This window comes from Oncorhynchus keta, chromosome 1, assembly GCF_023373465.1.
Source record: "Oncorhynchus keta strain PuntledgeMale-10-30-2019 chromosome 1, Oket_V2, whole genome shotgun sequence".
Lineage (NCBI taxonomy): Eukaryota > Metazoa > Chordata > Actinopteri > Salmoniformes > Salmonidae > Oncorhynchus > Oncorhynchus keta.
This window is the reverse complement of record NC_068421.1, coordinates 2,927,228-2,945,524: the sequence shown is the minus strand read 5'-3', so window position 1 is coordinate 2,945,524 and position 18,297 is coordinate 2,927,228.

Sequence of the window (18,297 nt, the reverse complement as noted above, 5' to 3'; positions counted from 1 at the left end):
TGGAGCACAACAATTGTCAGCCGGGAAAAAGGGAATTATAATTACTATAATTCAGCCCAAGGGCACAACATTCACTTTGGCTGCAAAAGGCAGGCGTTTTTTTAAGTGGCATTAAGGCCACATAAGGAGCTTGGTGAGAATATTATCAAGTGCTTGTCAAATTGTGAATGAGAGAATGGTGAAGTGTGGGCAGCCAGTGCAAGAAACAAAGCAGAGCTCATGCCTTTCAAACAACTTTTTTCAAATCATCATTAGAGTCGCATCATGCAGCCTTAGAATGTTTTAAAATCTAAACATATAGCCCAACATTTGTATCACAACTAAAGATCCACATATACCTCTACATTAAGCAAAAACACCAACATTCAAAAGTTTTGGGCTACGAAGGAATATTCTGTTTTTTTTAAAGAAAAGCACCATTTTTTTTGTCCATTAAAATAACATCAAATTGATCAGAAATACAGTGTAGACATTGCTAATGTTGTAAATGACTATTGTAGTTGGACACTGCAGATTTGTTTATTGAATATCTTCATTGTCACATTCGTTGAAATGAGCGGACCAAGGAAACTCACCAACAAAAACAATAAACAGCAAACAGCAAACAGCAAACGAGACGTAACGACTGGCGTGCTCACAGGCACTACACAAAAACAAGATCCCACAAACTAAAGGTGGAAAAAAGGCTGCCTAAGTATGATCCCCAATCAGAGACAACGATAGACAGCTGCCTCTGATTGGGAACCATACCCGACCAACAAAGAAATAGAAAAACTAGAATGCCCACCCAAATCACACCCCGACCCTAACCAAATAGAGAAATAAAAAGGCTCTCTAAGGTCAGGGCGTGACATTCATAGGCGTACAGAGGCCCATTATCAGCAACCATCACTCCTGTGTTCCAATGGCATGTTGTGTTAGCTAATCCAAGTTTATAATTTTGAAAGGCTAATTGATCATTAGAAAACCCTTTTGCAAATATGTTAGCACAGCTGAAAACTAATGTTCTGATTAAAGAAGCAATAAGAGTGGCCTTCTTTAGACTAATTGAGTATGTGGAGCATCAGCATTTGTGGGTTTGATTACAGGCTCAAAGTGGCCAGAAACAAATAACTTTTCTGAAACTATTCTTGATCTGAGGAATGAAGGCTATTCCATACGAGAAATTGCCAAGAAACTGAAGATCTCGTACAATGCTGTGTACTACTTCCTTCACAGAACAGTGCAATCTGGCTCTAACCAGAATAGAAAGAGGCGTGGGAGGCCCCGGTGCACAACTGAGCAAGAGGACAAGTACATTAGAGTGTCTCGTTTGAGAAACAAACACCTCACAAGTCCTCAACTGGCAGCTTCATTAAATAGAACCCGCAATACACTAGTCTCAATGTCAACAGTGAGGAGGCGACTTAGGGATGCTGGCCTTCTAGGCAGAGTTGCAAAGAAAAAGTCATATCTCAGACTGGCCAATAAAAAGAAAAGATGAAGATGGGCAAAAAAAAAACACAGACACTGGACAGAAGAAAGTGGAAGAAAGTGTTATGGACAGACAAATCTAGGTTTGCGGTGTTTGGATCCCCAAGAAGAACCTTCCTGAGGTGCAGAAATAATGAAAAGATGCTGGAGGAGTGCTTTTTGAAATATTTTTTCTTTCACCTTTATTTAATTTAACCAGGTAGTTGAGAACAAGTTCTCATTTACAACTGGGACCTGGCCAAGATAATGCAAAGCAGTGCGATGAAAACAACAACTCAGAGTTACACATGGGACAAACAACAACGTACAGTCAAAACACAACAGAAAAATATATGTAAGTGTGGGAAAATGTAGTAAGGTTAGGGAGGTATGGCAATAAATAGGCCGCAGTGGCGAAATAATACAAATTTAGCATTCTGTCAAGCATGGTGGAGGCAATGTGATGGTCTGGGGGATGCTTTAGTGGTGGCAAAGTGGAAGATGGAATTAATAGACTTTTTGCTGTGTGTGGAAGCCAGGAGATGCTGAATGTGTTTGTTAATTAACGGTCAATTACCGTGAGACCGGCAGTTATTTGCTTGACAATCGCCAGCTGCCAAAATTTCATGACAGCCACAGCCCTAATCACAACAGCAGGATCCCATCTCCTGTTTCTGTATCGTGAGGCAGCAATACAAGTACGTCCCCTGGACAGGCCTTCACCCCAATCCTTAATGCTGAATGCCAAGCAGAATCACCTTTATTCTCCAGATAGTAGCACTAGACAAGACACACAACATGACCAAAGTATGTGGACACCTGCTCGTCAAACATCTCATTCCAAAATCATGGGCATTAATATGGAGTTGGTTCCCTCTTTGCTTCTAAAACAGCGTCCGCTTATTGATAAGAGAAACTTATCTGTTGTTGAGAAACTGACTGTTGGAACTGTTAAGGCTCCATGGATTGATGAGGAATTGAAAAACTGTATGGAAAGAGATGGAGCAAAATGAGTGGCTAATAAGTCTGGCTGCACATCTGACAGGCTGACTTACTGCAAATTGAGAAATCACGTGACTTAACTTAACAAAAACACATTTTTTAAAATGTATTATGAAGCCAAAATCAATCATATAAAGAATGATGGAAAATAACTTGTGTACTATGAAATTATGGGCGGAAAGACAAATTCAACTCCATATTTCATCAAATCACATGGCTTATTCATCACAAAACCATTTGATGTTGGCAATTATTTTAATGATTACTTCATTGGCAAAGTGGGAAACTTAGGCAGGAAATGCCAACAACGTGAGCCATCACATCCAGGCAAAAAAACACAAATAATTAAAAGAAAAGCATTGTATAATAAAGCATTTTGTAAAGTTAGTTGGAAAAGTTATTGTTATCGATCAATAATGACAAACCTCCTGGCATTGACAACTTAGATGGAAAGATACTGAGGATGCTAGCTGACTCTATGGCCACTCCTATCTGTCATATCTTTAATCTGAGCCTAGAGGAAAGTCTTTGTCCTCAGGCCTGGTCCTCAGGCCGTCACCCAAGAGAGGTAATTCGACCTTTACTGGTTCGAAGAGCAGACCGATCAGCTTTCTGCCAGCTCTTAGTGAACTGTTTGAACAATTGTTTGGCCAAATACAATCCTATTTCTCTGTAAACAAATTAACAACAGACTTTCAGCATGCTTACAGAGAAGAGCACTCAACATGTACTGCACTGACACAAATGACTGATGATTGGTTGAAATAAATTATTAATAAGAAGATTGTGGGAGCTGTACTGTTACATTTCAGTGCAGCCTTTGATATTATTGACCATAACATGTTGTTGAGAAAACGTATATGTTATGGCTTTTCAACCTCTGCCTTATCGTGGATTCAGACTGATCTATCTAACAGAACACAGCCGGATTTATTTAATGGAAGCTTCTCTAATGTCAGACTAAAATACATAGTTACCTTAGATTGTAAACTGTCATGGTCAAAACATATAGATCTTGTAAAGAAGGGGAGAGGTCTGTCCGTAATAAAGAGATGTTCTGCTTTTTTGACACCACACAAAGCAAGTCCTGGAGGCTCTAGTTTTCTCTTATCTTGATTATTGTCCAGCCATGTGGTCAAGTGCTGCAAAGAAAGACCTAGTTAAGCTGCAGCTGGCCAAGAACAGAGCGGCACGTCTTGCACTACAATGTAATCAGAGGGCTGATATAAATACTCTGCATGCCAGCCTCTCTTGGCTCAGAGTTGATGAGACACTGACTGCATCACTTCTTTTTATAAGAAACAAAATTGTCTGCATAGTCAACATACACACAGCTCTGACACAGACACTTACCCCACCAGACAGTCATGCTCCCTGTGTTCTTTTCATAGTCTCTCCAAATCCATTCCATGAAGCGTACAATATAATATCGAGCCATTATTGCATGGAACTCCTTTCCATCCCATATTTCTCAAGTGAACAGCAAACCTAGTTAAAAAAACCAGATAAAGCAACACCTCAGGGCACTACGCCTCTCACCTATCTCACCTAGATCGTTTGTGAGGATGTATTCACATGTAGACTTTGTGTGCCATCCTTAAATATATGTTGTTCTGTCCTTGAGCTGTTCTTGTCTACTAATGTTCTGTATTATGTCATGTTTCATGATCTGTAGGGAACCTAGGAAGAGTAGCTAAGGCATTCGCAAAAGCTAATGGTTACCCTAATAAAATACAAAAAATACCAATACTCTTCTGGGAAGGCTTTCCACTAGATGTTGGAACATTGCTGCGGGAGCTTGCTTCCATTCAGACACAAGAGCATTAGTGAGGTCCGTCACTGATGTTGGGCGATTAGGCCTGGCTCGCAGTCAGCGTTCTAACTCTTCCCAAACGTGGTCGATGGAGTTGAGGTCAGGGCTCTGTGTAAGCCAGTCAAGTTCATCCACACCGATCTCAACAAACCATTTCTGTATGGACCTCGCTTGTACGCGTGGGCATTGTCATCCTGAAACAGGGAAGTCCTTCCCCAAACTGTTGTCACAAATGTGGAAGCACAGAACCGTCTAGAACGTCATGGTATGCTGTATAATTAAGATGTCTGTTCTTTGAAACTAAGGGGCCTATCCAGAACGTTGAAAAACATCCCGAGACCATTATTCCTTCTCCACCAAACTTTACTGTTTGCACTATACATTCATTCAGGTAGCGTTCTCCTGGCATCCGCCAAACCAAGATTCGACTGCCAGATGGTGAAGCTTGCTCCACTGCTCCAGTGTCCAATGGTGGCGACCTTTACAACACTCCAGCCGCCACTTGGCATTGCACATGATGATCTTAGGCTTCTGTGCGGCTGCTCTTCCATTCAAACCGATTTCATGAAGCTCCCGAACAAACAGTTATTGTACTGACCTTGCTTCCAGAGGCAGTTTGGAACTCAGTAGTGAGTGTTGCAACCGAGGACAGATGATTTTTACTTACTACGCGCTTCAGCATTCTGCGGTCCTGTTCTGTGAGCTTGTGTGTCCTACCACTTCGCGGGTGAACCGTTGTTGCCCCTAGATGTTTCCACTTCACAATTACATCACTTACAGTTGACCATGGCAGCGCTAGCAGTGCAGGAATTTGACAAACGGACTTGTTGGAAAGGTGGCATCCTGTGACGGTGCCACGTTGAAAGTCACTGAGCTCTTCAGTAAGGTCATTCTACTGCGAATGTTTGTCTATGGAGATTGTATTGCTTTGTGCTCGGTTTTATACACCTGTCAGCAACAGACAAGTCTGAAATAGCCGAATCCACTCATTTGAAGTGGTGTCCACATACTTTGTTTACAAGTGACCGACCGGCCTCGATTCGGTCATATGTAGCAACATTTGAGATAGTGGTTTTTACCATTGAATACAAGTAGAGACTCATAGCTAGAAAAGTCTATATCTATATCATACACTACAGTTCAGGAACAATGAGAAAGTATTTTGCTCTGAAAGTTGACAAACTTGTAACCCCACTTTTAAGAAAATGTCCCTTGAATGTTTTGTTAGACATACTTGAGAGCTCTTTTTCTACACCCATTCATCATAGCTCACACCTTCGTAAGCCTTAGCCCCACTCTCTTTAAGGATTAGCATGCATGCCATCAGCAGCCTGGTGGGCGAAGAAACTAACCAAAATATTGTCTAGTTGCCTGGTTTGCTAGATTGATATATACTGGTCAATTTTAACAGCAATAAACCCATCTGTTTAAACATGTATTTAGTATATATCAATCTAGCAAACCAGGCAACTAAAAGCACCTTTCTAAACAATATTTTGGTTAGTTTCTAGCTTGTTAGCTAGCTAGCTAACGTTAATGACCACATCATAAAGCTGACAACATCTTAACTTTAGCTAATTTAAATTCATTATTAGATGAAAATAAACTCACAACAAGATCATTATTTACAAGTTAATGGCAAGCTACTTACAGAAAATAGCTTACGGTTGTGAGTGTGATGAAATAAAAGCAGGGCATTCTACTGGAGTAATGTTATAACTTGGACACTCTTGTTGGCCTAACGTTATATCTTAATTTGACTTCGGTGCAGGTAGTGTTGTTCTTCACATTACCGTCTCTGGTAACACACATTGTATGAAATAAAATAAATTGTATTTGTCACATGGGCAGGATACAGGTGTAAACAGTACTATGAAATGATACCTTGCATAGTGGAGACGTTTGTTTAGACATGTAGCTAGCTAGCTAAACAATGAACCATGATCCCAAATCATAACATCACTACTCTGCCTGAATCTGCAGGTAGCTAACCAACTAGATTCAATTTTAGCTAGCTAACTAACATTAGGCTATAACTATCAATGCAAATGCCTCTGAGATACAAATAATATTACTACACAGATCATATACGTAACGTTAGCTAACAGTACGCTTTAGTTTGCGATGAAAACAACTTTCTGAAAAATTTGAAAAGTATAATATTTGAAAATCAAGCTAGCTAGACTCTCACCCATTCACATGGATGAATGCTTCTCCCTCTCTGTCACGGATGCCATGGTTACCCTTAGTTTGAAGATGTAATCCGGAGACAGGTGTTTTATACAACAGCCTTTGGTATGTTCTCTTTTCGACTCCAGGGTTGTTCCGGTTTTGGTCACTAGATGCCCCCATTGTGCTTTTTGACCCTTTGTTTTCCCTTGTTCCCAGTTATTATTTGCACCTGTGCCTCGTTTCCCTTGATTATATTTAAACCCTTAGTTTTCCTCAGTTCTTTGCTCTGTGTTTGTATGTTAGCACCCAGCCATGCTGTGAACTTGAGGTACTCTGGTTTTGTTCTTGTTTATTTTGATTATTCTTTTGAGGTTTGTTTTTTTTCCTTGCTGTTCTTACCACTTTGTGGATTTTCCTTGTCTCTTGGAGGATGTACATTTTTTCTCTTGGAATTACTTTTGACGTTGTGGATTTATATTTTTGCCTGACGATCTTTTCCTTTTTTCTTTTTTTAAATCACCGTCTCTAGTACTGCTGTCTGCCTCATCTTCTGGGTTCTGCCGACTATTAGTGGCTCAGTTTACTAAGTGACAATTTCTCACACCGGAGACCCAAGTTAGTAACCGGGTCCTGACAGAAGGGTTCTGAAAGACTGTCACGTGGGTGTCCACTGAAAGTTCATTATCAACTTCAACTGGAACCTAAAAGACGCCCATAATGAGCGTCCACTATCCTATATTTCTGTTGGACAAGCTTGCTCACTGCCAACAGAAAACAACTTCCATTGCACAACAAACTTAAATTAAACGCGTTGCCATCTCCAATTTAAACAGAGTATTCTGAAAGTCATTAATTAAATATAAGATTTATAAATCTTAAATCTTAAATATACTTTTTGTTTTTCATATATATATTTTTCCTATAGGTGCCTAAAATTCACAAGTTTTGAGAACCGGGTAAAATAATGTATGATTCTAAATCTCTCATCCCCCTGGGGGAAAACGGGGGAAAACAATACTCATCATCAAAACGTGCAGTCAAAATAAATCCTGAGCCAGAGCAACACACTGGCTGAACACAAAACACAAAACGTATTGACTGCCCACCCTTGAAAGAATATCAGCAACCAAGTTGTCCTTACCAGAGACATGTCTGATTTCAAGGGGAAATTCCCGCAATATACGTAGTAACTTTCCTTTTGTGATTTTCCTCAGTAGACTGGCCTCAGGGAAACGAGTGGCAGCGAGCATGATGATTAAGAGACACTGGTTACCACTCTCTGCTTTGGGAACGGACCAACAATCCCCCAGAACCCTGCTGAAAGGTCAAAAGCCTCTGTTACAACTTGGTTTGGTTTACCCATCCGCTGGCAAACAGGATTTACCATAATACACATCCTACTTCAGGACAGACAGGAAGAAGTTACGCAAGGTCTGATCATACGTCTTGTTGACCTCAAGATGGCCTGCCATACTACCATCATGAGCTAAACTCAGTATCTCTTGTCAAAGTGTAACTGGAATGACAATTTGAGATACACTGGGCCAATCGTCTTGCCCAGAAGTGGAGCGAGAATGCCATTTCCTCATTAGAACACCATCTCTGTCGAAGTATCCCAAACGAACATCAAACTCCACCTCAATGTATCTCAGGAAAAAAAGAGAGAGGCAAAAATCTTTACTGTGTTCATCAATCAACCACATCCTAGACATCTAAGTGTCAACTGTAGGGACCCTCCCTTCCTTCAGTGACACTACAAACTTGCTCACCTTTGGGGTTTTCAAAGTAGAGGTCAACTCATGAGGTTTAGAGAAATCAGGATCACCCATAAACGTATTGGACAGATCAAACATGGTGGGATCGCTGAAATCCTCCTCAGCACTAGACTTGACATATCTTAGACATATCATGTATAACGGCACAGGCTAGGAACCCTATAGGGTACTTTTCTGATAACCCATCAGGTTCCTCTACTTTGGGTTCCTTAAAAACAACAGGATAAGGCACCACCTTCCCTCTTCCTGACAAAGTGTTTCCCAAAAGGAATAAGACCCCCTTCACCGGTAGGCTAGGCCTCACTCCAATGACAACGGAACCAGAAATAAGGTCAGACTTAAGTTCCACATTATACAGAGGAACTTCCAATGCAACCCATCTCTGCACCTTGTAGTAACACACTGTAATTTGTTGAAGTGTCAGACAAAGGCAAAACACCCTCCAAAAATGAAGGACACATACTGACTAATGAGGAGGCATCAATTGGTGCGCCCTACGAGCTAATGTGCTATACCTACTAAAAGTTCAAATGGAAAGAACAAAACCTTAAACACTTGGTGCTGCCACAAAAAAACAGAATATACAGACAAGATATATAGATGCAGAATTTACACAATCTACATACATTATGTACACAATGAATAACAAGCTAGAAATACACTAAAAACACCAGAAGCTACTTTATGAATTGTGCATGTATAGGTGTATAAATAAAGCAAGTACAGGATGTGCAATAGAGGAAATAAATATATATATACCAGTGTATATGTAATGGTCTGTCCAAACATAGTCCACAGATGTAGGGTACTTAGTCCACAGATGTAGGGTACTTAGTCCACAGATGTAGGGTACATAGTCACCTCAGCCCTGTAGTGAGTCTCCTGTCACCCCAGCCTTGTAGTTAGTCTCCTGTCACCCCAGCCCTGTAGTTAGTCTCCTCTGTCACCTCAGCCCTGTAGTGAGTCTCCTGTCACCTCAGCCCTTTAGTGAGTCTCCTGTCACCCCAGCCCTGTAGTGAGTCTCCTCTGTCCCCCCAGCCCTGTAGTGAGTCTCCTGTCACCCCAGCCCTGTAGTGAGTCTCCTGTCACCCCAGCCCTGTAGTGAGTCTCCTGTCACCCCAGCCCTGTAGTTATGCTCCTGTCACCCCAGCCCTGTAGTGAGTCTCCTGTCACCCCAGCCCTGTAGTGAGTCTCCTGTCACCCCAGCCTTGTAGTTAGTCTCCTGTCACCCCAGCCCTGTAGTTAGTCTCCTCTGTCACCTCAGCCCTGTAGTTAGTCTCCTGTCACCCCAGCCCTGTAGTGAGTCTCCTGTCACCTCAGCCCTTTAGTGAGTCTCCTGTCACCCCAGCCCTGTAGTGAGTCTCCTCTGTCCCCCAGCCCTTTAGTGAGTCTCCTGTCTCCCCAGCCCTGTAGTGAGTCTCCTCTGTCACCTCAGCCCTGTAGTGAGTCTCCTGTCACCCCAGCCCTGTAGTTATGCTCCTGTCACCCCAGCCCTGTAGTGAGTCTCCTGTCACCCCAGCCCTGTAGTGAGTCTCCTGTCACCCCAGCCCTGTAGTGAGTCTCCTGTCACCTCAGCCCTGTAGTGAGTCTCCTGTCACCCCAGCCCTGTAGTGAGTCTCCTGTCACCTCAGCCCTGTAGTGAGTCTCCTCTGTCATCACAGCCCTGTAGTGAGTCTCCTGTCACCTCAGCCCTGTAGTGAGTCTCCTGTCACCTCAGCCCTGTAGTGAGTCTCCTGTCACCCCAGCCCTGTAGTTAGTCTCCTGTCACCCCAGCCCTGTAGTTAGTCTCCTCTGTCACCTCAGCCCTGTAGTTAGTCTCCTCTGTCACCTCAGCCCTGTAGTGAGTCTCCTGTCACCTCAGCCCTTTAGTGAGTCTCCTGTCACCCCAGCCCTGTAGTGAGTCTCCTCTGTCCCCCCAGCCCTGTAGTGAGTCTCCTGTCACCCCAGCCCTGTAGTGAGTCTCCTCTGTCACCCCAGCCCTGTAGTGAGTCTCCTGTCACCCCAGCCCTGTAGTTATGCTCCTGTCACCCCAGCCCTGTAGTGAGTCTCCTGTCACCCCAGTCCTGTAGTGAGTCTCCTGTCACCCCAGCCTTGTAGTTAGTCTCCTGTCACCCCAGCCCTGTAGTTAGTCTCCTCTGTCACCTCAGCCCTGTAGTTAGTCTCCTGTCACCCCAGCCTTGTAGTGAGTCTCCTGTCACCTCAGCCCTTTAGTGAGTCTCCTGTCACCCCAGCCCTGTAGTGAGTCTCCTCTGTCCCCCAGCCCTTTAGTGAGTCTCCTGTCTCCCCAGCCCTGTAGTGAGTCTCCTCTGTCACCTCAGCCCTGTAGTGAGTCTCCTGTCACCCCAGCCCTGTAGTTATGCTCCTGTCACCCCAGCCCTGTAGTGAGTCTCCTGTCACCCCAGCCCTGTAGTGAGTCTCCTGTCACCCCAGCCCTGTAGTGAGTCTCCTGTCATCACAGCCCTGTAGTGAGTCTCCTCTGTCATCACAGCCCTGTAGTGAGTCTCCTCTGTCACCTCAGCCCTGTAGTGAGTATCCTGTCACCTCAGCCCTGTAGTGAGTCTCCTGTCACCCCAGCCCTGTAGTGAGTCTCCTCTGTCACCCCAGCCCTGTAGTGAGTCTCCTGTCACCCCAGTCCTGTAGTGAGTCTCCTGTCACCCCAGCCCTGTAGTGAGTCTCCTGTCATCACAGCCCTGTAGTGAGTCTCCTCTGTCACCTCAGCCCTGTAGTGAGTATCCTGTCACCTCAGCCCTGTAGTGAGTCTCCTGTCACCCCAGCCCTTTAGTGAGTCTCGTGTCACCCCAGCCCTGTAGTGAGTCTCCTGTCACCCCAGCCCTGTAGTGAGTCTCCTGTCACCCCAGTCCTGTAGTGAGTCTCCTGTCACCCCAGCCCTGTAGTGAGTCTCCTGTCACCTCAGCCCTGTAGTTATGCTCCTGTCATCCCAGCCCTGTAGTGAGTCTCCTCTGTCACCCCAGCCCTGTAGTGAGTCTCCTGTCACCTCAGCCCTGTAGTGAGTCTCCTGTCACCCCAGCCCTGTAGTGAGTCTCCTGTCACCTCAGCCCTGTAGTGAGTCTCCTGTCACCCCAGCCCTGTAGTGAGTCTCCTGTCACCTCAGCCCTGTAGTTATGCTCCTGTCACCCCAGCCCTGTAGTGAGTCTCCTGTCACCTCAGCCCTGTAGTGAGTCTCCTGTCACCCCAGCCCTGTAGTGAGTCTCCTGTCACCTCAGCCCTGTAGTGAGTCTCCTCTGTCATCACAGCCCTGTAGTGAGTCTCCTGTCACCCCAGCCCTGTAGTGAGTCTCCTGTCACCTCAGCCCTGTAGTGAGTCTCCTGTCACCTCAGCCCTGTAGTGAGTCTCCTCTGTCACCCCAGCCCTGTAGTGAGTCTCCTGTCACCTCAGCCCTGTAGTGAGTCTCCTCTGTCATCACAGCCCTGTAGTGAGTCTCCTGTCACCTCAGCCCTGTAGTGAGTCTCCTCTGTCACCCCAGCCCTGTAGTGAGTCTCCTGTCACCTCAGCCCTGTAGTGAGTCTCTCCTGTCACCTCAGCCCTGTAGTGAGTCTCCTGTCACCCCAGCCCTGTAGTGAGTCTCCTGTCACCTCAGCCCTGTAGTGAGTCTCCTGTCACCCCAGTCCTGTAGTTATGCTCCTGTCACCCCAGTCCTGTAGTGAGTCTCCTGTCACCTCAGCCCTGTAGTGAGTCTCCTGTCACCTCAGCCCTGTAGTGAGTCTCCTGTCACCTCAGCCCTGTAGTGAGTCTCCTGTCACCTCAGCCCTGTAGTGAGTCTCCTGTCACCTCAGCCCTGTAGTGAGTCTCCTGTCACCTCAGCCCTGTAGTGAGTCTCCTGTCACCTCAGCCCTGTAGTGAGTCTCCTGTCACCTCAGCCCTGTAGTGAGTCTCCTGTCACCTCAGCCCTGTAGTGAGTCTCCTGTCACCTCAGCCCTGTAGTGAGTCTCCTGTCACCCCAGCCCTGTAGTGAGTCTCCTGTCACCTCAGCCCTGTAGTGAGTCTCCTGTCACCTCAGCCCTGATATAGATCCATATTGTTTTATTGAGCTGTTTGCTGCACAATGAAACTCCTTATTTCTCATTGCAGCTGACAGTGGCAGCGAGTGGCAGCTATTTTTAAAACTGAGTGGGTGCATGAGCTAGCTAATAAACGCTTGTGCTCTACCTCCAGCCTATAACACTCAGAAAGCACACACAGCCACAACCCCACACACAGAGAGCACACACACGCGCACATGCACACACTCAGGGAGCACACACACACACACACACAGAGAGCACACACACATACGCACGCACGCACGCTCACACATACACATACACACACATACACACACAGTGTACCAGGATTGTTGTAGCTCTCATTATTTGGGAAATCAATCCCTTTCCTCATCTATGCCCCTCAATCCCTTTCCTCCTCTCTCCCCCTCCACCCTCTTACCTCCTCTCTCCCCTCCACCCTCTTACCTCCTCTAAATCACTACCTCATGTGCTGTGTTTTATTTAAAGCTGTCTATGAATAGTATGACCATTAGACATGAGCAAACAGACCTGAACCATCTCTATCTAATGTAGGGGAGGATTTATTTATTTATTTATTTACATTCAGTTCCAACACAGGGAGAGGGGAGGGATGGAGATAGATAAGGAGAGGAAAGAGGGAGAGGGAGAGAGGGTAGAGAAGGAGAGAGAGAGGTGTAGGGAGGGAGGGGGAGAAAGAGAGAGAGGAAAGAGTAGGAGAGAGAGAGATGTACAGAGAAAGAGCGGTAGAGAGGGAGAGAGGTAGAGCGGGAGAGAGCAAGGTGTAGGGAGGGAGGGGAGAGAGAGAGAGAGAGAGAGAGAGAGAGAGAGAGAGAGAGAGAGAGAGAGAGAGAGAGAGAGAGAGAGAGAGAGAGAGAGAGAGAGAGAGAGAGAGAGAGAGCAATAGATGAGGGCAATAGATGAGGGGAAAATAAAAAGTGGAAGGGTGAAATATAAAGAAAAATACATATTCTATCAGCATTTCCATTTTTATTATATTTCCTCTCATCTGTCCCTCCCTCTGTGTTTAACCACAGTGGATATGATTACTCCTCACACTCGTTTCGTGAGGCCTGTTCAATGGCTCTCCCTCCTTTCTTCCCTCATTTCATGGATGAGGTTCATTCTAATGCTGTCTTCTCCTCTTCTGTCTGCTGAGTCACCCCTCCACTCTTCATTTCTTTTTCACAAGCATTGTGTTCTTTAGTTCTCTCTCTCTCTCTCTCTCTCTCTCTCTCTCTCTCGCTCTCATGGGTAGTTATGCAGCAGATACAGGCATTCAGACAGCGTTCAGCCTTAATTAGAGTTGTAACCTGACATCAGCTAACTTGGCTATTGACCAACCGAATCAAACACATTAGCTATTGTGTCGGAGAGTGACCCATTTATATCCAACCTCTTAACAAAGACTACACAGCTTAGAGTGGATGAGGTGGGTAAAGCTCACTAACCTCGATCACCAAAAAAAGGGTTGCTCAGTGAATGGACTGTGTCTAAACTAGAGTGTAATTCTGATGTTTTTCAGAAGGGTGGGGCTATAAGCTATAACATCAAAGGTCTACTCTCGAGAGTAGAAACATTCAGAGTTAGGAAATTATATGTGCAATGAATGCATTTTGGAAGGTGTTTGTGATGCTACTCCTTTATTCAGCGATCTGGAATGTACATGCTACTCCTTTACTCAGCGATCTGGAATGTACATGCTACTGTACCTGTTTGTGTATCAGGAATGCTTGGACATGTTACATGTATATGTTAAGAATGTGTCTGTTCTTCTGCTGTCAGTGAAACAGTCACAATGAGGCTGACTGTCCATCTGCTGTCAGTGAAACAGTCACAATGAGGCTGACTGTCCATCTGCTGTCAATGAAACAGTCACAATGAGGCTGACTGTCCATCTGCTGTCAGTGAAACAGTCACAATGAGGGAGACTGTCCATCTGCTGTCAGTGAAACAGTCACAATGAGGCTGACTGTCCATCTGCTGTCAGTGAAACAGTCACAATGAGGCTGACTGTCCATCTGCTGTCAGTGAAACAGTCACAATGAGGCTGACTGTCCATCTGCTGTCAGTGAAACAGTCACAGTGAGGCTGACTGTCCATCTGCTGTCAGTGAAACAGTCACAATGAGGCTGACTGTCCATCTGCTGTCAGTGAAACAGTCACAATGAGGCTGACTGTCCATCTGCTGTCAGTGAAACAGTCACAATGAGGCTGACTGTCCATCTGCTGTCAGTGAAACAGTCACAATGAGGCTGACTGTCCATCTGCTGTCAGTGAAACAGTCACAATGAGGTCTGAAACAGACTGTCCATCTGCTGTCAGTGAAACAGTCACAATGAGGCTGATGAGGCTGACTGTCCTTCTGTCCGTGAAACAGTCACAATGAGGCTGACTGTCCATCTGCTGTCAGTGAAACAGTAACAATGAGGCTGACTGTCCTTCTGTCTGTGAAACAGTCACAATGAGGCTGACTGTCCTTCTGCTGTCAGTGAAACAGTCACAATGAGGCTGACTGTCCTTCTGCTGTCAGTGAAACAGTCACAATGAGGCTGACTGTCATTCTGCTGTCAGTGAAACAGTCACACTGAGGCTGACTGTCCTTCTGCTGTCAGTGAAACAGTCACAATGAGGCTGACTGTCCTTCTGCTGTCTGTGAAACAGTAACAATGAGGCTGACTGTCCTTCTGTCTGTGAAACAGTCACAATGAGGCTGACTGTCCTTCTGCTGTCAGTGAAACAGTCACAATGAGGCTGACTGTCCTTCTGCTGGCAGTGAAACAGTCACAATGAGGCTGACTGTCATTCTGCTGTCAGTGAAACAGTCACAATGAGGCTGACTGTCCATCTGCTGTCAGTGAAACAGTCACAATGAGGCTGACTGTCCATCTGCTGTCAGTGAAACAGTCACAATGAGGCTGACTGTCCATCTGCTGTCAGTGAAACAGTCACAATGAGGCTGACTGTCCATCTGCTGTCAGTGAAACAGTCACAATGAGGCTGACTGTCCATCTGCTGTCAATGAAACAGTCACAATGAGGCTGACTGTCCATCTGCTGTCAGTGAAACAGTCACAATGAGGGAGACTGTCCATCTGCTGTCAGTGAAACAGTCACAATAAGGCTGACTGTCCATCTGCTGTCAGTGAAACAGTCACAATGAGGCTGACTGTCCTTCTGTCCGTGAAACAGTCACAATGAGGCTGACTGTCCATCTGCTGTCAGTGAAACAGTCACAATGAGGCTGACTGTCCATCTGCTGTCAGTGAAACAGTCACAATGAGGCTGATTGTCCTTCTGCTGTCAGTGAAACAGTAACAATGAGGCTGACTGTCCTTCTGTCTGTGAAACAGTCACAATGAGGCTGACTGTCCTTCTGCTGTCAGTGAAACAGTCACAATGAGGCTGACTGTCCTTCTGCTGTCAGTGAAACAGTCACAATGAGGCTGACTGTCATTCTGCTGTCAGTGAAACAGTCACAATGAGGCTGACTGTCCTTCTGCTGTCAGTGAAACAGTCACAATGAGGCTGACTGTCCTTCTGCTGTCTGTGAAACAGTAACAATGAGGCTGACTGTCCTTCTGTCTGTGAAACAGTCACAATGAGGCTGACTGTCCTTCTGCTGTCAGTGAAACAGTCACAATGAGGCTGACTGTCCTTCTGCTGGCAGTGAAACAGTCACAATGAGGCTGACTGTCATTCTGCTGTCAGTGAAACAGTCACAATGAGGCTGACTGTCCATCTGCTGTCAGTGAAACAGTCACAATGAGGCTGACTGTCCATCTGCTGTCAGTGAAACAGTCACAGTGAGGCTGACTGTCCATCTGCTGTCAGTGAAACAGTCACAATGAGGCTGACTGTCCATCTGCTGTCAGTGAAACAGTCACAATGAGGCTGACTGTCCATCTGCTGTCAGTGAAACAGTCACAATGAGGCTGACTGTCCATCTGCTGTCAATGAAACAGTCACAATGAGGCTGACTGTCCATCTGCTGTCAGTGAAACAGTCACAATGAGGGAGACTGTCCATCTGCTGTCAGTGAAACAGTCACAATAAGGCTGACTGTCCATCTGCTGTCAGTGAAACAGTCACAATGAGGCTGACTGTCCTTCTGTCCGTGAAACAGTCACAATGAGGCTGACTGTCCATCTGCTGTCAGTGAAACAGTCACAATGAGGGAGACTGTCCATCTGCTGTCAGTGAAACAGTCACAATGAGGCTGATTGTCCTTCTGCTGTCAGTGAAACAGTAACAATGAGGCTGACTGTCCTTCTGTCTGTGAAACAGTCACAATGAGGCTGACTGTCCTTCTGCTGTCAGTGAAACAGTCACAATGAGGCTGACTGTCCTTCTGCTGTCAGTGAAACAGTCACAATGAGGCTGACTGTCATTCTGCTGTCAGTGAAACAGTCACAATGAGGCTGACTGTCATTCTGCTGTCAGTGAAACAGTCACAATCAGGCTGACTGTCCTTCTGCTGTCAGTGAAACAGTAACAATGAGGCTGACTGTCCTTCTGTCTGTGAAACAGTCACAATGAGGCTGACTGTCCTTCTGCTGTCAGTGAAACAGTCACAATGAGGCTGACAGTGTCCTGAGGCTCTGTCATTCTGCTGTCAGTGAAACAGTCACAATGAGGCTGACTGTCCATCTGCTGTCAGTGAAACAGTCACAATGAGGCTGACTGTCCATCTGCTGTCAGTGAAACAGTCACAATGAGGCTGACTGTCCATCTGCTGTCAGTGAAACAGTCACAATGAGGCTGACTGTCCATCTGCTGTCAGTGAAACAGTCACAATGAGGCTGACTGTCCATCTGCTGTCAGTGAAACAGTCACAATGAGGCTGACTGTCCATCTGCTGTCAGTGAAACAGTCACAATGAGGCTGACTGTCCATCTGCTGTCAGTGAAACAGTCACAATGAGGCTGACTGTCCATCTGCTGTCAGTGAAACAGTCACAATAAGGCTGACTGTCCATCTGCTGTCAGTGAAACAGTCACAATGAGGCTGACTGTCCTGTCCTGAAACAGTCTGACTGTCCATCTGCTGTCAGTGAAACAGTCACAATGAGGGAGACTGTCCATCTGCTGTCAGTGAAACAGTCACAATGAGGCTGATTGTCCTTCTGCTGTCAGTGAAACAGTAACAATGAGGCTGACTGTCCTTCTGTCTGTGAAACAGTCACAATGAGGCTGACTGTCCTTCTGCTGTCAGTGAAACAGTCACAATGAGGCTGACTGTCCTTCTGCTGTCAGTGAAACAGTCACAATGAGGCTGACTGTCATTCTGCTGTCAGTGAAACAGTCACAATGAGGCTGACTGTCATTCTGCTGTCAGTGAAACAGTCACAATGAGGCTGACTGTCCTTCTGCTGTCAGTGAAACAGTCACAATGAGGCTGACTGTCCTTCTGCTGTCCGTGAAACAGTCACAATGAGGCTGACTGTCCTTCTGCTGTCCGTGAAACAGTCACAATGAGGCTGACTGTCCTTCTGCTGTCCGTGAAACAGTCACAATGAGGCTGACTGTCCTTCTGTCAGTGAAACAGTCACAATGAGGCTGACTGTCCTTCTGTCCGTGAAACAGTCACAATGAGGCTGACTGTCCTTCTGTCCGTGAAACAGTCACAATGAGGCTGACTGTCCTTCTGTCAGTGAAACAGTCACAATGAGGCTGACTGTCCTTCTGTCAGTGAAACAGTCACAATGAGGCTGACTGTCCTTCTGCTGTCAGTGAAACAGTCACAATGAGGCTGACTGTCCTTCTGTCCGTGAAACAGTCACAATGAGGCTGACTGTCCTTCTGTCCGTGAAACAGTCACAATGAGGCTGACTGTCCTTCTGTCAGTGAAACAGTCACAATGAGGCTGACTGTCCTTCTGTCAGTGAAACAGTCACAATGAGGCTGACTGTCCTTCTGCTGTCAGTGAAACAGTCACAATGAGGCTGACTGTCCTTCTGCTGTCAGTGAAACAGTCACAATGAGGCTGACTGTCCTTCTGCTGTCAGTGAAACAGTCACAATGAGGCTGACTGTCCTTCTGCTGTCAGTGAAACAGTCACAA